Consider the following 24,433-nt stretch of genomic DNA (forward strand, 5'->3'; position numbering starts at 1 on the left):
ACGATTCTTGATCACTTATAAGTAATCGTTTGCCATAGAGACTGGAATGTCTATTTTTCACCTCTGTGTGTTTGGATTCTAATCCTTTCCTCTTACTTTCCCCTTCACATTCGATTCTCCATCAGACCCCTCCCCCACCACACTTCCCCTTTTGCACTCTAAAGAATCTTGTGTACATAAGGTGCATTATGAAACACCAGATAAGTATATGAATAAATACAATTAATAATAAATAAAATAAGTAAATAAAAGAAAAAAGAAAAAAAGAAGTGGTTAAAAAGAATCCATCTGTCATGGGACTTGCTAGACTGATTTCCTCTGAACCCCATCAGCAGCTCCCTTTTCTAATTGTTTCTGTATCATAAATCGTCTTTTAAATAAGTGTCTTTACAATTAAACATTTTAAGCATTTCATTTTTATTTTTTAATATTTGGGAGCTTCATACTTGCACTTTATTTTTGCTCTCAAATCTGGGCTCACCAAATATCATCAATATATATATATCTTTTTTTGTTTTTTATTGGGTAAGTAAACCTTTAAAAAACATTACATATGAAAGAGTAAACCTAATTACAGCAATAGCTATACAAGTAATCTTAATTCACATTTCCTGCTTTGATATTATTAAAATCAATTCATTTAAAAGTACAATTTCATTGGTAACTATGTTGGCATATACATCATATGATTTGACTAAACTACAGAATGTTCTAATCTAAAAAACATTTTCTAAGAAGTAATATATTTTTCCCACATTTGTAACATTGTAAAGTTTAATGCAGTTGAATTCCCTGCATATATTGAAGCCCAAGATCTATCCGAAGTCCGAAGTATTTTGTCATTTCATACCTCAAGTTATAGTAAACCTTTCTATGTATCTCAGTTAATTTAACACACTCTGTTAGAAGATGTCTGGGAGTTTTGACTTTCTCTTTACAGAATCTACAGACCCAGAGTTCATACGGGATAATGTGCCATGCTGCAGTTCTTGATAAGGTCGATAAGAATCCCAGTCTTAATTCCAATACAAATCTACGGACGTTAATATCAAAGTGGTTAGTTAGATAGCTACATGGAGTATTCACTGAAAAGCTTTGCTTAACATAGTTATCATAATTAATATGGGTTATTAATTTTGTCAAGTTATTATCCCGGTCTCAAATACTAGCTAGCGTTTTAATTTTTGTTTCCATGACCAGTAGTGGTGTTTCCTTATCCCATTTAAAACCAATCTTATCAAAGAACAAATTGACATCATTATTACGTTATTTTAATGATTCATTTGTGGCACTGTAAATAGTGACGTTGCCAAAGTCCGAGTAAAGTGAGTTTTTATCTTCATGTTTGCTGCATATTTGTATATGTTGAATCCCCATCCTTATTTTTGTTAATGTGGAAAGTGATGTTAAACCCAATTTGCAATGAACACCTTCAACTGGTGCATTTCATGGAAGGCCTAAAGTGGGATGCCACAATTTACCCTCTAGCTTTTTAAAAATGTTTTATCTATTATTGTGAAAACCTTTAGGCCATATGTGAGACATGGAATAAAACATGTGTTGTATAATTTCAGCAAACTTGTACTAAAATATCCACTCTTATATCTTATAAAGTTAAAGAGATAATCCTGAATCTACTCTCAAATTTTTGTACAATGAATATCTCCAGTGTATGAGCACTAAGTGTATCTAATACAGGCTACCCAAATAAGTATAAGAATGAAATATTTCTATTGACTCCCATTGCATCTTCCAAACAAATGATTTGTTCTTGTTCGATTGACAACCCACCCTCATAATTTTTGTTTTATTATAATTGATGCATAATGTGTTAGTATTAGCATAATCGCACAGGCTATTCATTCATTTTTTTTATATTTTATTTTATATGTTCATAGTTCTAAAAGAGCTTTTACAAAATTCAAAGCAATATAATTCAATTTAAGATATATATATGTATATAATACACACAATTTACATTTTTTATTTTAAACACCACTTGAATTACAACTTCTCTTTTAGCTCTAAATTTGGGCATCAACCTAGTAGCATAATAACATTTTCTTCTTCTTAGAATTCTTCCCATGCATTTCCAGGAATCCACATTCTCCAAAGATATAATCAGTTGATAATGATATGAATGATACTGTCAATACATGCAAACATGAAGCGCGATTTACTCTAGATCTTTACAAAGGGAGAGTTTTGTCCTAACACAAATAGACTAAAACTGCTAATCATAGTTAATTTAATTAAGAAAATAAGTATTCTTACATAAAAATTCTAAAATCCTAAATCTTAAGCTCTAACAAATCCATAACAACATAGAGAAACCATCTGTCATTTGACCTAGGGATTATTTGTCCATTGACAATTGATTTTTTATAAAATCTATTAATTGTGCGCTGTAACCCTATAGGAGTATGGTCTAATCGTAGCGTGTCATTCATGTAACCTTACCAACATATGTGTGTGTCTCCACATTTGGGTGGGAAGTTACGCGTATCACCCACAAACTTTGCTAGATCAGCCACGTATATATTGTATAGTGGAGGTGCTAACCGGCATCCTTGTTTTTGGCCCAGGTTTATTACTATTTTTCCACTTATGCTACCCTCTTGATCAAGTTGCATCTGTGTTACATTGTCTGTGTATAGCTCTTGAATAAAATCTAATATAATCAGGCTCAGGTTGCTCTATCTTAGTTTCCTCCACAAGATTCTCTGTCAATGCAGTCAAATGCTCCTTTGAAATCAATGAAACAAATATATAAGGGTTTATCTTTGCATGCTAGATTTTGTCGTATCAACTGTGTGAGTGTCCAAAGATTAATTATATTGCACAATCCAAGTTTGCTTGTAATTTGGAGAGTAAGCATGCTATTCTTCCTTGTCCATACATGAAGTTCACTTTCTAGGATCTCTGCAAACATTTTAGAAGCAGCATCAGACATGGCCAGCAATCTATAATTGTTTGGGTTATCTCTTGCCCTTTTTTTACAGGGATGAGAATAGAAGCTTTCCAGGTAATAGGGATTGCACCTGTATTAATTATTGTACTAAACAGCATTGCTAGATTGTTGGGCCACAAGAGTGGTTTATATTTGTATATCAAATGTGGTATACAATCAGGGCCAGTCTCTCTAGAAGGTTTCAACTTTTTAATTATTAACCCAATATTCTGTGATGTACATCCTTGGATAAGCACGTTATGGTCCAAACCAATTATTGACTTATTTTGTAGAACCTTGTCGTGCTTGTAAAAGTTAGTTCTAATATGTTAAATCTAATATATGGGATTCATTTCATTTTTTTCAGACTCATCGGAGCCAACATAGATTTTGTAGATATCCAAAATCTGCGACCATCAGTGTTTTTAAGCATGGAATGCAGTTGGAACCATCTGAGAACTCTGACCCCTTATGTCTTTTGATAAGGTTCTTATACCTTGTTTTTAGATTACTCAGTGTATTTTCTTTGATTATATGGTTACATAGACTTACCTTTATCGTCAGAACTTCCATATTATATTTCTTCTTTTCCCTAGCAATAAGAGCATACCAAGACGTCATTTTATTGTAGTTTTCTATGGTTATTTTTAGGCTCATGTATATATTGTTGAGCTCTTTGTCCTAAAATAGAAAACTTTTCCACACACATACATTTTATTGGGTGCAATCTAACCAACATGTCTTCAATGAAACCAACATATCTAGTAATGTTCTTTATAGAATAGTATATTCTGTTGGCAGTTACATTTGAGCTAAGGCCTACCGCAGATTCTTTTTTAAACTTTTTAATTTGTATGCTGAACCATTGGACCACATGGTCACTTAGTTAATGGGTACCAGGCTAAGCCTACCCAGTAGCCCCACCATAGAGTTAGGAAGGAAAATATAATCGATCCACGAGGAGAGATTTCTAGCACACCATGTATAAGGGCATATTTTCACTATCTCGTGGTCTATAAAAAATTGGCAAAATCCATTTGTATAGATAAAGATTTCCCATTTCTCACCAGATTGGGGATTATAATGCGGTTCTACGATGAGAATGTCACACCCATGGGTTAGTTTCAATTGGATGGAGGTCTCAAACATCCCTAAGTTTAGGTGTGAATCTCCTGAAGTTTAGAACACCCATTATGAGAAATAGTGCATTTGGGTTGTCTACCGTCCAATTCTCAATTATATTATTCAATTCATCAATTATCAGACATGTGTGTATGTCATTAGAAGGGTTATATGCATGTATTAGCAGTATACTATTACTATTGGTACACTCACTATTTAGATCTAGAATGGATGCCAATATAAATGAGTTATTAATCTTCCCTTTATATTCATTTCATGATAAACGGTTTTTAGCTCCTACTATTAGGCCCCATGTGTGTCTGCCCAATCCTGAATATTTAGCTTTAGTTTGGAGTATTTTATAACCATCCAGTACAAAATATTGGCATAGAAAAGTTTCCTGTAAGGCAAAAACATTAGTATTCAACAACATCTCCTAACCCTCTTTTCTAGATACAAATGAGTGCTGGCCTCTAGAGTTCCATGATACAATTGATATTTCCTCTTTAACCATCCTTATAGGTGAATGCAGAATCTCACATCCATCATTTTTGTATTTAGTGAAATCATTTTCCATAATACTCATCCCCGCTCCTTTCAGTTCTTCAACTAGGCGGTGAATCAGTTTATCAACGTTTATTGAGCTTGTTTCAATTTTGATTTGCTTGTGTTCTAGCTTTACTAGTTTTGCTTTTTGCAGCAGAGTTTTCTACACGTACCAACTCATATCGCAGCTCTATATAAGCATTGGCATATAGCATAATACATTTGAAGACAATAGGGGATACCATGTGTATTATAGCCAAATTAGGGCCATTACTGATTTTTTGGGATTTCCACTAATGGGATTTCTTGCTTGGTAATCGCTTTTAGTTCAGGGATTTGGTGTATGAGTTCCGACACATTAGATCTGTTCATGAAAGGACTACAAGCCATGGCATAGGAATCCACAATGTTAATGTCTTTGATGTTAATTATAGTAGTACTTAATATATCATTGAGTCCGAAAGTACCATTAGACATATATTCCTTATTATCATTGTCGTGCTGGTCATACAGGACCCCATTGCCTATCATTTTAGGGTCATCCATTGAGCTAATCTCCTGCTCCATGTTATATTCATCAAATGTTTCTTCAATTTACGTAAAGTGAACTCTATTCTTCTGTTTTTTCCTCTCATTCCTCATTGACTAACCAGGAATCAAATACTCTTTCTTTACTAGCCATTGTATTTTTTGGATGTAATATGGTACTTGCTTTAGCGGATTTGTTTATTATTTTTTTTGTTTCAATTAGAATTAGAAGTTTTATTTCTCAGTGTCTCATTGGTAAGGTGAAACATATACTTTAGCTCTTTGTATCTAACTCCAGATCTTGTAGTATCAGCCAGAGATGATGACCTTTTAATTGTTTTTTCTTTTTTTTCTCTGTTGTTTTGTTTTCATCATATAAGGTCTCGGCTGATTGTTTCTGGAGGAAGTAACATTCTGATTAATTTGCACTGGTTCCTAATTATTCATAGTGGTTTCCTTAAGCAAGCTGTACGTATCATCATGTACTGTTAGTACAAAATCAAAAGCATTACAGCTATCTCTACTATCCCTATCAGCCGCTCGTCAATCTATTGTCTTCTCTCTTTCCATGTCAGATTGACTAAATGTATAGATGGAATATCGGATACACCTGCCATGGCAGAGTGGGTTGTTTCCTCTACTGGTTTGGATATGTTAAGAATCACGTCCACCAATCTTGTAAAGCCCTCTTTCATGATAGGTTATTCTTTAAAGATGGAACTACAGATGATAAAGAGAGCTTTTGGTATTTTTAGGAGTTCAGGTTCATACATAGTATCATCCTCAGACGAATCAGTTGAGGATGTGGACACATTTCTCCTTACCGGGCAGGATGCATAGACTCTCTCCACGATCTCATCCAAATCAGGGGATTTCTCTAGGTTGGTAGAGACTACCTAAACATCAAATGGGGGCCTCTGGGACATTTTAGTTGTTAAATCAGACCCTGTATTTTTTGCATTTTGAAGGTTTAGCACCATGTTTATTAGGGAGTTGTTATCAATTGGATCTAATTGCTCAACATCATCCCCTTATCGCCCGACACTTGTCTCGATGGTGGGACCGCCATATTACTACCTTTTTCCATGGTTATACCTAACATTTTTAAATATGTTGCAATTTTGTCTTGTGCCATGTAGGGTTGACCCCTTTTTTCCCAAACTGCTTCCACCACACCCACAGAGTTACGCCATCAGCATCAAGTTTATTAATGTTATCATTGATTCTATTTCACTTGGCAATAGCTCTCTTTGTTTTTGACACACCTTGCATGTCTTGCATGCCATATTAGCTGCACTCCTGAGTTGGTATTTTTTTAAGATGGCTGGCATCTTGTTGGAGTGAAACTATATCACCAGGGCTATTGGTATCAGATAAAGCAGTATAATAATATTGGGATAGGTGTACCGTTATTTCAATAATACAAGAGGTAGAATGCCACTTGTTGGAGTGAAAATATATCACCAGAGAAATTAGTTTCAACTAAAAAAGATATATGAGGTACAATAATATTGGATAAATACAAGAGGAAGAATGATAGTTACACCAGTTTATACCACGGTCTTAAAACAATTAAAAATGTAAAATCGTCCAATTAATTAACCTCTCATTAAATTCATAAGGAACAATTATAAAGATCGCACACTATGTTTCTTCACTGGAAGGCAGGCACAGTAGCAGTGGGACTCCCCAGCACCAACAACGCACTCTGTGCACACCACGTGTGCACGTGCTGGTGCGCATGTCCGCCAGCTAAGTAGTGCTTATGGGAAAAATGGGCATGGCAAAAGTTCATGGGTAAAAACACTGTAGTAAATCCACGGGATATAATCAACATTTATAATCACGTTTGTTCAACAGAAGGCAGGCACAGCAGCAGGGAACTCCCCAGCACCAACAACACTTTCAGGGTAATTCATAGAATTTCGCAGAAAAGTGTCGCAAGCGGCTGGCGCAGAGTGTCCGCGTGCGATTGTCTGCGCCAGGCACGTGCGCTAAAACCGATTTCCGCGCACAGCGTATTCATGGATTTTAGGCTCCCAAACCAGCCGTGGCGCAGAGTATCGCAGCGACCCTGCAGCAGCGCCAGCAATGCCCCCAAGAACGCCCTCGCGCAAGGAAAAGCCATCAAAATCGCTAAATCATCGCAAAGGGCTGCGCTAACCCTGGACCAGTTTACAGGGCTGCCAAACAAGGAACGCAAAGCGGGTAACGTTCATATCAGGGGTACGTGGGAAGTTTTACACGCGATTAGCCAGGGTACGTGTATTACAGGGGTACGCGGGAAGTTTAACACGCGATTGGCCAGGGTACGTGTATTAGAGGGGTACGCGTGAAGTTTTACATGCGATTAGCCAGGGTACGTGTATTACAGGGGTACGCGGGAAGTTTAACACGCGATTAGCCAGGGCACGTGTATTACAGGGGTACGCGGGAATTATCACACGCGATTTGGCTGGGTAGGTGTATTACAGGGGTACACAGGAAGTTTTACACGCGATTTGGCTGGGTACGTGTATTACAGGGGTGCGCTGGAATTATCACACGCGATTTGGCCAGGTACGTGTATTACAGGGGTGCGCGGGAATTATCACACGCGATTTGGCTGGGTACGTGTATTACAGGGGTGCGTGGGAAGTTACACACGCGATTAGGCTGGGTGGGTCCTCACAGGTGTTCCCTGTACACCCTCCACGGCCCCTGCAGGCAGCCCACAAAACAGGGGACTACCCTGCACACCTGCTCATGTCTACCACCACCCCCACCCCCCAGCCACCAGGGGCAGCCTCCACCAGGCCCCTACCCATGTCTACCACCACCCCCACCCCCCAGCCACCAGGGGCAGCCTCCACCAGGCCCCCACCCATGTCTACCACCCCACCCCCACCCCCCAGCAGTGCAGGGGCACCCTCCACCAGGCCCCCACTCATGTCCCCTATCACCCCCACCCCCCAGCCACCAGGGGCAGCCTCCACCAGGCCCCCACTCATGTCTACCACCCCACCCCCACCCCCCAGCCACCAGGGGAAGCCTCCACCAGGCGCCCACCCATGTCCCCCTGCACCCCCACCCCCCAGCCACCAGGGGAAGCCTCCACCAGGCCCCCACCCATGTCTACCACCCTTCCCACCCCCCAGCAGTGCAGGGGCACCCTCCACCAGGCCCCCACTCATGTCTCCCAGCGTGCTACGTGTATTTCAGGGGTGCGCGGGAAGTCCCACTCGCGAATAGCCTGGGCGCGTGTATTTCAGGGGTGCGCGGGAAGTTCCACACGCGAATAGTCTGGGCGCATGCATTTCAGGGGTGCGCGGGAAGTTTTACACGCGACTTCAGCAGGGTACGTGTATTTCAGGTATGCGCAGGAATTCTCACACGCGATTTGGCTTGGTACGTGTATTACAGGGGTGTGTGGGAAGTTACACACGCGATTAGGCTGGGTGGGTCCTCACAGGTGTTCCCTGTACACCCTCCACGCTCCCCTGCAGGCAGCCCACAAAACAGGGGACTACCCTGCACACCTGCTCATGTCCCCCTGCACCCCCACCCCCAGCCACCAGGGGCAGCCTCCACCAGGCCCCCACCCATGTCTACCACCACCCCCACCCCCCAGCCACCAGGGGCAGCCTCCACCAGGCCCCCACTCATGTCTACCACCCCACCCCCACCCCCCAGCCACCAGGGGCACCCTCCACCAGGCCCCCACTCATGTCCCCTATCACCCCCACCCCCCAGCCACCAGGGGCAGCCTCCACCAGGCCCCCACTCATGTCTACCACCCCACCCCCACCCCCCAGCCACCAGGGGAAGCCTCCACCAGGCGCCCACCCATGTCCCCCTGCACCCCCACCCCCCAGCCACCAGGGGAAGCCTCCACCAGGCCCCCACCCATGTCTACCACCACCCCCACCCCCCAGCCACCAGGGGCAGCCTCCACCAGGCCCCCACTCATGTCTCCCACCACCCCCACACCCCAGCCACCAGGGGCACCCTCCACCAGGCCCCCACTCATGTCTCCCACCACCCCCACCCCCCAGCAGTGCAGGGGCAGCCTCCACCAGGCCCCCACTCATGTCCCCTATCACCCCCACCCCCCAGCAGTGCAGGGGCAGCAGGCAGTCAGGCAGCAGCAGGTGGGAGCGTGCTCGGGCTCTGGGGGGCAGTATTTCGGCCTTCCGGGCAGGAGCGTGGTATTCCGTGTGCGTACGCGTGGCCAGCTTGGTACGGAGTGATTTTGCACGTGAAAATCCTGCACGTCAGCGTGAAAACTGAGGAAAGGCCCTCAGCGCGTAAGCGCTTCTGTGACGTGACCCGCACAGGTGTTTCCCACACAGCACGTGATGACATAGCACACGTGGAAAGACTGCACGTCAGAGTGTAATCGCGTGTGATTGGTGGAAATGGCCCTACACGCAGAAGTGACAAAGCGTGTGATTGGTGGAAATGGCCCTACACGCAGAAGTGACAAAGCGTGTAATTGGTGGAAATAGCCCTACACGCAGAAGTGACAAAGCATGTAATAGGTGGAAATGGCCCTAGCGCGTACACGCCGCGTAAGTGACGCTGGACGTGTGGGCCTGTATAAAAGGTACGTGTAGAACACGTTTTCCTTGTACGTGCTTTTCGTGAAGAGCGAGTGGGTGAATTCTGTACTTCTTGTCGTTTCACACGCGATTTACTTCACGGCGTTTCTAGTTCGTATTCCCTGTTACCTCTGACAGCTTTTTCTCTTTTTTCTCTTTTACTGGTTTACCTGGGCCTGTTCCCTCAAACAGTGTTCCCTTCTACTGTTGTCCTGTCTCCTCAGACAGCGTACAAATCTTCTTTTGGCGGGGGTGTTGCCAACCAAACGTGCTCCTTTTACACGCTCGTTTACCAGGCAGACGGTGAGTCACGCACGTATCTAACATCTGTGCTTGCCCCGTGTGTAGCCTACCCCTTCAGAGGTCATTCTAGGCTGCGTGTGACACGCATACGTTCATTGTTGTGTTTCTGGGTGCCACAGCGTAGTGCAGGTTTTTCTTTCTGCACACGTGGTCTAGGAGGGGTTGCGTGCACGTCATCTCCCTTTTTTGGGCCTCCTGTGCGTTGCGTGACCCGTCATCTTTCCCTAGGGGTTACATTCAGCCTTTCTAGAGCACTAGGGTACAATTACCATCTGGTACCCAACCCCTTTGACCCCCAATTGCCCAGGACAATAGTCTACATCCACTCCCATACGCACATTAACATCAGTGCCATGGCTGGGAGGCGAGGATTCCGTAAGGGTGGCAAAGGTGGAAGAGCCACAAGTGGTGGCCGTGGTGGATCCGGTAGGGGACGTGGTCGTAACTTGCAGGGTGAGCCTGTCCCCCCATGTGTGGAGGACCAGTCAAGGGCACCCATCATCCCCCCCCTCCCCCCCCTCCCCCCCTCCCGTTGAGGCTGAAGCGGCTGACACCATCCATGCTCAGCCCTTGTTGGACCAACCCATTGTGGCACCAGACCTGGCTGACTCCATGGCTGACTTCCAGGTCAGCAGGGCTACGACACGTGCGCTGGTGCACGTTGATGCCATCATGCCACGTGGATCTGGGGCAGCAAGGTCATCTGCTGCACCAAGGAGGCAGGGCGGAGAGGCTGCAGGGGCAGCTGCGGCTCCATCCACCCCAGCCCTCACACACCCAGCCAGGACAGTGTCGGTCCTAGTCCATGCTGCTGACATTCCCCCTGACACCATCACACTAGAGCCAATGCCTGCACCAACTCCCATACTGAGTGTGCAATCCCACACTCCTGATACAGAGTCCACCAGGGCTCCTGCCCCTAGTGTCCAGAGCGGCGCAGGACACTCAGGATCACCACCACCTTCCAAGCGGAAGAGGAAGAGTGCTCGTCCGGCACAGGCTGATGCCCCAGACACGGCTACACAGTCCGGCCCGTCCAGGAAGCCCAGCTTCACGGATGACGAACTGAATGCACTTGTCGAGTATGTGTCCGGACATGACAACGAGATGGTCATTGTTGCAGGATCCAAGACCACACCTGCACAACGCCAGGCACACTGGCAGACCGTTGCGGACATCGTAAGTGCCCTTGGAATCGTGAGGCGCACAGCCAATGATTGCTATAAGCGCTGGAATGACCTAAAGCGCAGGGCAAAGAGTAAGCTGGCCTCAAGTCATGCCGCAACTCTAGTGACTGGAGGTGGGTCTCCAGTAGTAGACATGGAACTCACTCCACATGAGTCAGTCGCTGGGACCTACGTCACGGAGGAACAGATCCAAGGCCTGGGAGATCTGGCTGATTACGAGGCATTGTCCGGTGAGTGCACATGCATGTGTGTGTCACCCATGTGCATGGTGTGTGTGTGAGGGCTTCTGTTCGGGTGCCAGGTGAGAGTGTGTGCGCCTGAGTCGTATGGGTCAGCCATGTGCTTCATGCAATCCTTCCTGCGCAGCTGCATTTGGCCATAGCAGTATCCCTTCTGCCAACAGTAGACATCTAGCACAACTGCACGCCAGTTGCCCTTGAAGTGTCACCTTGACACAACATATTTGCTTCTTTTTCACTGTTCATTCAGTCTGTTTGTTTGCATTCCACCACTTTCACTAGGCATGTCGCTGTCCACTAGTCACATGTCTGACATGGGTATGGTAAAGTGGAGTGACTTTGTTACCTGGATATCATTTGTACACACATGTCCCTGTGCAATTTGACCATTTCAGACTGGCAGCTCCAGGTGAAAAATCTGACCTGTTAGAATTAGAAAAGCTATTACATGCGGGAACTGGACTGAATGAATAGGTGCTGCCCTCCTCTCCATCTTCACTCAATAGCAATGGTACATGCCATCTGTGTGATGGCATGTGTGTCTCACCTGCCAATCACAGGCCAATGTGTGATGCCACTGCCAGGCAGCATGCACAAAATGTGTTCATTTACCATCTTGGTGTCATCAGTGTGTGCCATTTGCCTGCACTTCATACGCAGTGAGGGTGCATGCATGGGAGGGTTTTAGTCATGTGGGACATGTGTCAATCAAGTACTGGTTCTCTTGCTTCTCAGCCCTCAATGTGTGCCATGGTGCTAATGCCTGTTTCCATTTCTTTGTTTTCATGTCTTTGCAGGGGAAGACGCACCTGATACTACTGGGGTTGTGGAGATGGTGCAGACCCAGGAGGTGTCCCCGGGCCGACCAACCACCAGTGAGGGACGTGGTGTGGTGGTGGGGGAGAACCCACAAGTGCTGCAGGTCGTGCTCTCAAGGGGTGTCTCTGGCTGCACCTCCCCCGAGCTGTACTCAGGTGTTGATTCGGATGAGACCTACGTGCCGTCGCATGTGAGTGTTCCAGGGAGGGATTCTGTTCTGTCTCACCCACCTGCACCAGGGTCAGTACCCTCCATGGGGATGTCAGTGTTGGCAGCTACGCCTTCGGTGGTTACGGATGCATGGTCACACTCCGCGACATCTGATCCTGTTCCTGGGCCAGCAGATCAGAGGGGGAATGCAGTCCTGCAGCTTCAGGCAGTGCCGGCACAGCAAGGCGCAGTTCGCCTTGCCCCAGACAGGTGTGGTGCCCGCCGACGTGGTGGCCGTACGCCACCCGGCAATACCGCATGGGAGCAATCCATTTACGGTATGGCTACCCAACAGGCTGCATCATCCGAGATGATGGCTCAGGCCATGGATAGGGTGGCCACTTCCATTGTCCCCCCAGAAAGGCTGATGGAGCGACTAGAGCAGGCAACCGACTCCATCTGCCAGTCACACAGGGAGGACATGTTGGGGTCCAACAGGGACAGGCGGGCGGCACTGGCGACTCTGCAGGAGGCCATCTCCATTGAGTCCCAGGGCCACAGGGAAGCCCTGAGGCAGGAGCTCCTACACCTCAGGACGACTCTTGTTGAGCTTGAGGCTTCAACACACCAAAGGACAGAACAGCAGCTGGAGCGTCTCACCCGTACGCTCTCAGCTGAGATGCAGGCAACGAGGGCGGAGGTCCGGGCATCCCGTGAGTTGTTGCACGGGGACCTCCGCACACTCATCCTCCAGAACCAGACCTACCACACCCGCATGCTTGCAGCCATGGAGGAGAAGACTAGGGCCTTGAGTGGGCTGCCTCCCATAGTGCAACCACCTCCGGATGCAGCTGCACAGGGTGATAATAGCGACAGCAGTGATACTCCCACAATAGGGTAGCCGTGTGGGCCATGAGCCCATGGAGGTGTTTTATCTTCCCAGGATCCACGCAGGTGGGTTCTGGTGTGCATCCTGTCCTCGGACCTCCTGGGTGGCCTCCCCAACCCCCCCGGGCCCATCAATGGCCATTTTTGATTGTTTCTTATTTTTATTTTTATTTTGATTTCTTTTATTCCCAATTCTTTTGGGACGATCTGTTGGCTTCGATCTGTTGGCTTCGATCTGTTGGCTCCGATCTGTTGGCTCCGATCTGTTGGCTTCGATGTGTTGGCTTCGATCTGTTGGCTCCGATCTGTTGGCTTCGATGTGTTGGCTTCGATCTGTTGGCTCCGATCTGTTGGCTCCGATGTGTTGGCTCCGATCTGTTGGCTCCGATGTGTTGGCTCCGATGTGTTGGCTTCGATCTGTTGGCTTCGATCTGTTGGCTTCCGTGGTTCCTGTGGGCATACGCTGCATTGTGGCTGGGCACATGCAGGCTTGTAATGTATTTGGTTCAGATGCTTGGGTTTGAGTCACACACACCCCTCCTGCTTCCCGTTTCCATGGGCTTGCAAAGGGTGTGCCCAAGTGACAGTGAATTACACAGTGACGTTGGACTCCCATGAGCTGTGTGGCCAGTCTGTAGTCAATACTGTGTATACATTCATAGTGCATATTGCTGTTGTGTTGTACACTGCATGTTGCATTGATGTGTAACTCCTCTTCTGTGTCTACCTCCCAATTTGCAGGTCCCTTCCTCAAGTCCACACAAGGACCTCTAGTCTGGAGCTGGGGACCATGTTGGCAGCAGTGCACCTACAACTCTACATGGCGCCAACACTGCACAGTTGGTAATGGTGGGAGTGCAGGCATTTCCAGGTGGTGAGACTACTAATATGTAACATTTGTGATGTCATGTTAATGGTACTACGTGCTCAAGTATGTTGTTGGTCCGGCATTTCTGTGAGCATATCAGGTGTTGCAGGTTTCTAATAGTGCCACTGTACATAGTGAGAGTGATGTCATGTTGTGGGGATTACTTTGTTTACCTGCAATTAGCATGACATGGCACGGTGTGTCGTGTGGCAGTGCTGGGGTTGGGTTGGCTGACATGGCACTGTCCTCTTGTTGCATTTTGCAAGTGGGTATTCATTTTAGCTGCTTCAATGTGTAACTTCACAAAACTGCATTGGTGGTGTCTGTGTGGGTAGGGATGCACACATTGTGACACTTCCAGGTGAACAATCTCAGGCTGACATGGTATTCCCGGTTCATTCTCCAGACATTCATGATCATTGTCAGGTTGAGTCATCATTGATTGTCAGATGGAATGTGCCAGGGCAGTGTGCACTCCACAGGGGTGTGATTTCTATGTGAAGTAATTAGCCACTAGCTGTGTACGGGCTGCCTCCCCCCGTGCCCTTTCCCCTCCCATGCGCAGCGGCTGTGCATGTGGTTGGGGATGTGGGGCCACCACCATGTCCACGGCCAGGCCCCGGCGTGTTGCAACGTTGTGCAGGACACATGCTGCCACTATGATCCTGCACACTACTGGGGGAGCGTATAACAGCTGCCCGCCAGAACGGTCAAGGGAGCGAAAGCGTGACTTTAGCACTCCGAATGTGCGCTCCACTATGCCCCTGGTTGTAATGTGGGCTGTGTTATATCTTACCTGGGGTGGCGTGGTGGGGTTCCGAATTGGCGTCATCATGTGGGGGCTGAGAGGGTAGGCACTGTCCCCTGTGGAGGTGGGGATTGGTATCATTGGTGAGGTTGTGACCTTGCTCAGTATCCAACATGCATGCATGTGCAGTGGCATACATACTCACCAAGCAGCCATGTATCGCCATGCCGCCCAGCTTCTAGGTCCCGGCTTAGGGTGGACATTCGGTAAATGAAGCTGTCGTGGGTGGAGCCGGGATAGTTGGCATATACTGAGGTGATGATTCCCTTGGCATTACATGCTACCTGCACGTTGATGGAATGCCAGTGCTTGCGGTTCCTATAGATGTGCTCAGATGCCCTGGGGGGACGTAGAGCCACATGGGTGCAGTCGATGGCACCTAGCACTTTGGGGAATCGTGCCACAGCGTAAAAATCCAGGGCGGCAGCATGCCTTTCTGCAGGTGTTCTGGGCAGGTATATGTGCCTGCGGACTGATGGCCGTGCAGTGATGATGTTCAAGACCTGGTGTAGGCAGCGTGACTGGGTGGCCTGTGACACCCCACCCACTATGGCACTTGTTCGCTGAAATGATCCAGTGGCTAAGAAGTGCAGTACATTGAGGACCTTCTCCAGGGGGCTGAGTGCTTGGGAGCACAGGGTGGGTGATGTGAGGTCATCCTCCCACTCACTCACCAGGTCCAGTATAATGTGTGGTGGAAACCTGTACCTCCCATACACCTGGTCATCAGGCATCCCGAAAAGGCTGGTTCTGGGTGTGAATATTCTGGCCCGGACTATCCTCCTCCTCCTCCTTTGGTAGTCCACTGCCACTGCTGCTAGGAACGGTATGTTCATCCTGGCGTCTGAGCTTGTTATTGTTATAGTGCGCAAATTTATGCTTTGCGCGTGTTCTAGGCGAGCGTGTGACCCGCGCACCCCTGGAATCCAGTTCCCAGTCCAATAGCGTGTGGAAATTCACACGCACCACGGGATACAGCGTGTGACCCGCGCACCCCTGGAATCCAGTTCCCAGTCCAATAGCGTGTGGAAATTCACACGCACCACGGGATACAGGTTCGCTGACGTACTTGCGTGTGTAAGTGCCCGCGCACCCATTAAATACACGTACATAGGCCAATCGCGTGTACGCGCACTTTTGTCCAATTACACGCGATGACACTCTGACGTGCAGTATCTCCACGTGTGCCCCGTCATCACGTGCTGAGTGGGGAACACCCGTGCGGGTCACGTCACAGACGCGCTTACGCGCTGAGGGACTCTGGTCCAATAGAATCGCGTATGCGTGCTGACGCGCTTACGCGCTAAGGGCCTTTCCTCGGATTTCACGCTGACGTGCAGGATTTTCACGTGCCAAATCACTCCGTATCAAGCTGGCCACGCGAAAACACACGGAAAGACCACGCTCCTGCCCAGAAGGCCGAGTTACTGCCCCCGGTGCCCCGAGCAGCCTCCCACGTGCCATCTGCTGCTGCCTGCCTGCCTGCCTGCTGCCACCGTGCCCTGCCATTTGGTGCCTGCACATCAGCCATCTGCAGGGGTCCAGTTGCTGTGTCCACCCCTGCTGGAACTGAAGACTCCCGACTGGGATTACATCGCTCCACAGCCCAGCCCCAGGACCCAGTTGCCCACCCACACCTGCCTCTGGGGTTGCCATGTCGGGCACTTCCACATCTGGCACCAGTGGCAACCCCAGGCCAGAGGGGCAGAGGGGCACCAGCTTCACTGTCACCGAAGTTGGTGTCCTGGTGGAGCATGTCCTGGGGCAGTATGATGCCCTCTTTGGATCGTCCCGCGCCAGCAAGGAAGGACGGCAGAGGATCTGGGCCGACTGTGTGGTTGCCATCAACGCGGAGGGGGTGGCAACCCGCGACATCCTGAAGATCAAGAAGCGCTGGGAGGACTTGAGGTCCAGGACCCTTGTGAAGGCCCGGCGCCTCGTGGAGGGGGGCCGGGGCCGCATGAGTTCCATCCAGATGAGGGTCCTGGAACGCGTACGCCCAGCGCTCCACGCCCAGATCCTTGAGAGGGAGGCCCGTCTGGAGTTGAGCGGTAAGTGTCCATGCATTACTGTGGGAGACAGGGCATGTTGCGGTGTGCTGGTTCTATGATACTTGCCTGTATGTGTGCCATAGGCCATGTATGCATGTATGTGTGCAGGGACATCATGGTAATGCATGTGCAACCAGTGATGTGTGACCCACATGGTTGTTGCATGTGTTGAAATGCCGCATGGGGAGCCCTATGCAAATTTTGAACATGAGAGCATGCCAGTCTCTGTACCTGGACATGGGTGGGGGTGAGGGATGGGTGCTGATGCCAGGTACATATATGGTAGCCATGTCTGTGTGCCTGACCTGCGTGTCTGTGACTTGTGCATGCCATGGATGCATGACACATGTGTGTGACAATGCACAGATTCAGTAAAGAAGCCAAATTACCCTTGTATCCGCTGTGTTTGGTGTGTTTGGGGCCAGATGGATGTGACTGAGGTGAAGTGTGTGCATGTGATAGGCATGAGCCATGATGCATGTGAGTTACATATCATTGAATGTTCCAAGAGTCCATTGGACATGCATGGAAATGTCCATGGCATGCACCATGCCTGTTACTGTGTGTGTTTTGCCTGGACTGACCCATGTGTTGTGGAGGGACATGATGGAAGTGTACTTTGACAGTGGTGCTCATCTGCTATTGCTTCCTGTCTAGGGGACCATTGTACAGTGCCCTGATGCTTGTGTTCTTTGTCTCCCTCTACGCAGGGCTAGTGAAGAGGAGGGCGGAGACGGCGCTGTGGAGCAAGGCGGCGGGGATGCCCCCACGGCTGCAGCGGAAGGGGTGGGTGAGCCCCCACAGGGGCCTGCTACGGTGGGAGACGGTGAGGAGCCATCCAGGTTGGTGGTTTGCACAGAGGAGGAGGAGGCCGCCACTGGGGCACACATGGGGCCTGGTGGGGGCATCCCTGCTGGTGCAAGTGGTGCAGTCCAGGGCCAGGGGCAGGAGGCAGCACAGGTCACCGTGGAGGGGCCTGTGCATGTCGCTGTCCCTGACCCTGTGAGTGCACCACCATGCACCAGCAGGGATGCCCCGTCCCAGGCCTGTCCGCAGGTAGAGGGGATGTCCATGTCATCTGACTCCCCTCCACCTGCGGACGTGGGAACCCCTGGCCGTGCGGAGAAGGTCCTGATTGGGGTCGCGATGCGCACGGCTGTGATTCGTGATGCCGTGCGTGCTTCCCGGGAGGAGCACGCACGGCATCACGAAGTGCACCGTGCCGACGTGGCCCAATTGGGATCGGCCATGTTCGGGGGTTTCCTGCATGTGTTGGCCAATGTGGCGGCCCTCTCCTCCTCTGTGCAGGCTATCCACCAGTCGTTCTCCTTGCCGTCTTCCAGCCCAGATGCCACCAGGGCCCCCTGTGGACCTGCCCCGACCAATGCAGCCAGCTCGTTGGGGATCCCATCCCTGCCACAGTCGGGAGTCAGTGATCCAGCAGGGGTGGACACCAGAGCAACTGGACCCCAGCAGATGGAGGATGTGACGGCATCATCGGGCAGGGCACGTGCACGACGGCGTCGGTGGTTTCCATCAGCCTGGATGCCGTCGTGCTGGCACAGGCAGTTGCGTCGGAGGCAGCAGCAGGCTCAACGTGGGAGGCATCATGGCTCGGGGCCATCAACATCAGGGGTGCAGGCATCGGCCGGAGGGCAGGAGAACCCTGGAATGGGAGTGGCTTCCGTGTGGGAGCGGTTGTGCCAGCGGATAGGTACGGAGCGGCAGCGGGCAGAGGAGGAACGGCTCACGATGGTCAGGGCGGAGGACTCCATGCGGAGGGCGCTGAGGCGGGCTGAGTGCCTCGAGGGTCTTCGCAGGGAGTTTGAGCTTGACACTGCGTTAACCCTGCGGGACCTCGGGGCCAGGGAACATGCCCGCCTCCAAGCCATTGACCAGGAGTTCGATGATGCCCTGGCCCATGACAACAACCAGTGAGCCGTCCGAATAGCCCGCTGCCTTTGTATATAGTTGTATAGTTAGGTTTAGGTTTCCTTTGTTTTTTTGATTTTTTTTGGTAGCGATTGGACAATGCACCACTTTTTTGTATATAGTTCAGTTTTTAGTTAGTAGTCATAGTTAGGTTTAATTTGGTTGGGCTCATGGACCCAGGATGATCTTCTTCATGGTTCTTCGTTGGCTTATTTTTATTTTTCAGATTATTTTCTTGGACATTCATCTTGTTTTGTTTGATTTGCTTTGTGTTTTTTCTTATTTCATTTCCATTATACTTGCTGTTCAATACATTATTTTTTTTATTCTTCAATGTGTCGTATCATCTCATTGCTTTCAGGCATGTCATGTTGGGTGTTTTGTCATTCACTTGCAGCCATTGTGTGTGACAGACCTGTGTTCAATTGCATTATTTAAATTGGGGGTGTAACATGTAATTGCCTTTGATATGTGGGTGGGTGTGATAGTTGGTTGGGCCTTTTGGCAGGGGAGGATGGGCATTACGGACATGATTGGGGAATGTTGGGACCCAGGTGCAGGGGGGCATGGATTGGACATGGGTGGGGGCCTGCTGGCAGGTGCCCCACAGTGCTGGGGGGTGGGGGTGGTGGGTGACATGAGTGGGGGCCTGGTGGAGGGTGCCCCTGGTGGCTGGGGGGTGGGGGTGGTGGGAGACATGAGTTGGACATGGGTGGGGGCCTGCTGGCAGGTGCCCCACAGTGCTGGGGGGTGGGGGTGGTGGGAGACATGAGTGGGGGCCTGGTGGAGGGTGCCCCTGGTGGCTGGGGGGTGGGGGTGGTGGGAGACATGAGTGGGGGCCTGGTGGAGGGTGACCCTGCACTGCTGGGGTTTGGGGGTGGTGGGAGACATGAGTGGGGGCCTGGTGGAGGGTGACCCTGGTGGCTGGGGGGTGGGGGTGGTGGGAGACATGAGTGGGGGCCTGGTGGAGGGTGCCCCTGGTGGCTGGGGGGTGGGGGTGGTGGGAGACATGAGTGGGGGCCTGGTGGAGGGTGACCCTGGTGGCTGGGGGGTGGGGGTGGTGGGAGACATGAGTGGGGGCCTGGTGGAGGGTGCCCCTGCACTGCTGGGGGGTGGGGGTGGTGGGAGACATGAGTGGGGGCCTGGTGGAGGCTGCCCCTGCACTGCTGGGGTGTGGGGGTGGTGGGTGACATGAGTGGGGGCCTGGTGGAGGGTGACCCTGCACTGCTGGGGTTTGGGGGTGGTGGGAGACATGAGTGGGGGCCTGGTGGAGGGTGACCCTGCACTGCTGGGGTTTGGGGGTGGTGGGAGACATGAGTGGGGGCCTGGTGGAGGGTGACCCTGGTGGCTGGGGGGTGGGGGTGGTGGGAGACATGAGTGGGGGCCTGGTGGAGGGTGCCCCTGCACTGCTGGGGGGTGGGGGTGGTGGGAGACATGAGTGGGGGCCTGGTGGAGGCTGCCCCTGCACTGCTGGGGTGTGGGGGTGGTGGGTGACATGAGTGGGGGCCTGGTGGAGGCTGCCCCTGCACTGCTGGGGTGTGGGGGTGGTGGGTGACATGAGTGGGGGCCTGGTGGAGGCTGCCCCTGCACTGCTGGGGTGTGGGGGTGGTGGGTGACATGAGTGGGGGCCTGGTGGAGGCTGCCCCTGCACTGCTGGGGTGTGGGGGTGGTGGGAGACATGAGTGGGGGCCTGGTGGAGGGTGCCCCTGGTGGCTGGGGGGTGGGGGTGGTGGGAGACATGAGTGGGGGCCTGGTGGAGGGTGACCCTGGTGGCTGGGGGGTGGGGGTGGTGGGAGACATGAGTGGGGGCCTGGTGGAGGGTGCCCCTGCACTGCTGGGGGGTGGGGGTGGTGGGAGACATGAGTGGGGGCCTGGTGGAGGCTGCCCCTGCACTGCTGGGGTGTGGGGGTGGTGGGTGACATGGTTGGGGGCCTGGTGGAGGGTGACCCTGCACTGCTGGGGTTTGGAGGTGGTGGGAGACATGAGTGGGGGCCTGGTGGAGGGTGACCCTGCACTGCTGCGGTTTGGGGGTGGTGGGAGACATGAGTGGGGGCCTGGTGGAGGGTGACCCTGGTGGCTGGGGGGTGGGGGTGGTGGGAGACATGAGTGGGGGCCTGGTGGAGGGTGCCCCTGCACTGCTGGGGGGTGGGGGTGGTGGGATACATGAGTGGGGGCCTGGTGGAGGCTGCCCCTGCACTGCTGGGGTGTGGGGGTGGTGGGTGACATGAGTGGGGGCCTGGTGGAGGCTGCCCCTGCACTGCTGGGGTGTGGGGGTGGTGGGTGACATGAGTGGGGGCCTGGTGGAGGGTGACCCTGGTGGCTGGGGGGTGGGGGTGGTGGGGGACATGAGTTGGACATGGGTGGGGGCCTGCTGGCAGGTGCCCCACAGTGCTGGGGGGTGGGGGTGGTGGAGGACATGAGTTGGACATGGTTGGGGGCCTGCTGGCAGGTGCCCCACAGTGCTGGGGGGTGGGGGTGCAAGGGGACATGAGTTGGTGTTCATTAGTTCAAGGAGACATGTGCCTTTGCTGGGGGGCATGCCCATGGTGGGTGGGCTGCCTGCGGGACATGACCAGGGATGCAGGGTAGTCCCCTGTGGTGTGGGCTGCCTGCAGGGGCCGTGGAGGGTGTACAGGGTACACCCGGGAGGACCCACACTGTCAAATCACATGTGGAACTTCCCGCGCACCCCTGAAATACACGCGCCCCGGCTATTCGCGTGTGGAACTTCCTGCGCACCCCTGAAATACACGCGCCCAAGGCTATTCGCGTGTGGAACTTCCCGCGCACCCCTGAAATACACGCGCCCAGGCTATTCGCGTGTGGAACTTCCCGCGCACCCCTGAAATACACGCGCCCCCAGGCTATTCGCGTGTGGAACTTCCCGCGCACCCCTGAAATACACGCGCCCAGGCTATTCGCGTGTGGAACTTCCCGCGCACCCCTGAAATACACGTGCCCAGGCTATTCGCGTGTGGAACTTCCCGCGCACCCCTGAAATACACGCGCCCAGGCTATTCGCGTGTGGAACTTCCCGCGCACCCCTGAAATACACGCGCCCAGGCTATTCGCTTGTGGAACTTCCCGCGCACCCCTGAAATACACGTGCCCAGGCTATTCGCGTGTGGAACTTCCCGCGCACCCCTGAAATACACGCGCCCAGGCTATTCGCGTGTGGAACTTCCCGCGCACCCCTGAAATACACGCGCCCAGGCTATTCGCGTGTGGAACTTCCCGCGCACCCCTGGAATACACGCGCCCCCAGGCTATTCGCGTGTGGAACTTCCCGCGCACCCCTGAAATACACGCGCCCAGGCTATTCGCGTGTGGAACTTCCCGCGCACCCCTGAAATACACGCGCCCAGGCTATTCGCGTGTGGAACTTCACGCGCACCCCTGGAATACACGTAGCCCGCTCCCCCAGGCCCGATCGCGTGAGGAACTTCACGCGAACCCCTGTAATACACGTAGCCCGCTACCCCAGGCCCGATCGCGTGAGGAACTTCACGCGAACCCCTGTAATACACGTAGCCCACTCCCCCAGGCCCGATCGCGTGTGAAACTTCACGCGAACCCCTGAAATACACGTAGCACGCTCCCCCAGGCCCGATCGCGTGAGGAACTTCACGCGAACCCCTGTAATACACGTAGCCCGCTCCCCCAGGCCCGATCGCGTGTGAAACTTCACGGGAACCCCTGAAATACACGTAGCACGCTCCCCCAGGCCCGATCGCGTGAGGTACTTCACGCGAACCCCTGTAATACACGTAGCCCGCTCCCCCAGGCCCGATCGCGTGTGAAACTTCACGCGAACCCCTGAAATACACGTAGCCCGCTCCCCCAGGTCCGATCGCGTGAGGAACTTCACGCGAACCCCTGTAATACACGTAGCCCGCTACCCCAGGCCCGATCGCGTGAGGAACTTCACGCGAACCCCTGTAATACTCGTAGCCCGCTCCCCCAGGCCCGATCGCGTGTGAAACTTCACGCGAACCCCTGAAATACACGTAGCACGCTCCCCCAGGCCCGATCGCATGAGGAACTTCACGCGAACCCCTGTGATGCAAGTACCCTGCTGAAATCGCGTGTTAGACTTCCCGCGCACCCCGGTATACACGCACACGTATTTTTTGTCAGCGGGTGTCCGTGTTTGTGGGTACCCCTTTGCACGTCATTTTTCCTGGAGGGCCACAGTATGGGACATTCATCATGGCAGTATATAGGTGCTATTTGTTGGCGCACCTTTTGGCGCACATTTCTTACAGCCGCAGAGACGCTACCGCCTGCTTTCTTGTGGCGGTCGTGTTTGTGCCTGTGCGCTGGTTTGAGCGTGCGCTTTTTTGCCCTATTCTATTCCATGAATACGAGTTTTAGGCGAGCGTGTGGGCGTTCCGCGCACTTGTGCCCTGTACTTCCCCCGTGACGCCCACGTTTTGGCAAGTTGTTCCCCCATTCCGAGTGTTACGCCCGTGTTCCGCCTACTTTTGTTGCGTGCGCCGCGCTATGTGCGAATTTCGCTGTGGCCTGTGCGATTTTCGCTGTGACCTGGCGCACGCTGTTAGATGGCCTGTGCGCCAACGTGCGCCGCGCACTTTTTTATCGCACATCCGCTGGTTTTCTCGCGCACGGCCTTCCATGAATCGACGTGCACTGCTTTTCGTGCGATTTTCGCAATTGCACTGCGATTTTCCCTATTCCACTGCGATTTTCGCTATTCCACTGCGAATCGCACGTTTTTGGCCACTTGCGCCGCGCTAATTATTCCATGAATCGGCCTCTTTATGTGCACCCTATTTATCGGAACCTCCCTCCACATCTCTTTATGTCTTTGGTTATTTACCCTGAATAATGTTTCATTTATTTGTGCTTGGGTTACTTCTACTCATTTATTTCACATCTATTTTTTATTTGATTATGTATGTAATTATTATTTGTTCTGTATGCATCATTTTTTCCATCCTTCTTGCCTCATTTACCTATCCTTTCCAACTCTCCGGTGGTCACCACGTTCCCAGGCAATTATTTATCCTGTTCGCATCCACTCTCCTATTTATTTCGTCACCGAGAGACAGACAGAAACAGAAGGGGAATAGGTGACAGCAGCGATTTCCATATGAAACAGGTGTTCGGGTTGCTTATATCGAATTCACATGATTAATACTCACTTCTGAGAGCAGAGAGGAAGTCAGGAAGCACAGTGTAATGATGGGTTCAGAAGAAGCCGAGTAAGAGCGGGTGCTACTGCAGTGATTTTTAAGTACAACAGTGATCATATGGATTCAAGTCTAGTGTTTGTATTGTTCACTTGTAGTGGAGTTTATTTACGTTGGTGTGTAGTTGAAGCAAACCTGAATTATGTTGTTATGTCGTTACAGTGGTGTGGTTGCTGGCTTTTTAGTTGCAGAAATGTTTACTTATGCTGCTGTTTAGTTGCAATAATGGTTTCTTTGAGTATGTTGACA

The sequence above is a fragment of the Ambystoma mexicanum genome, chromosome 11, assembly GCF_040938575.1.
Source record: "Ambystoma mexicanum isolate Mex_15411 chromosome 11, UKY_AmexF1_1, whole genome shotgun sequence".
NCBI classification, from domain to species: Eukaryota; Metazoa; Chordata; class Amphibia; order Caudata; family Ambystomatidae; genus Ambystoma; species Ambystoma mexicanum.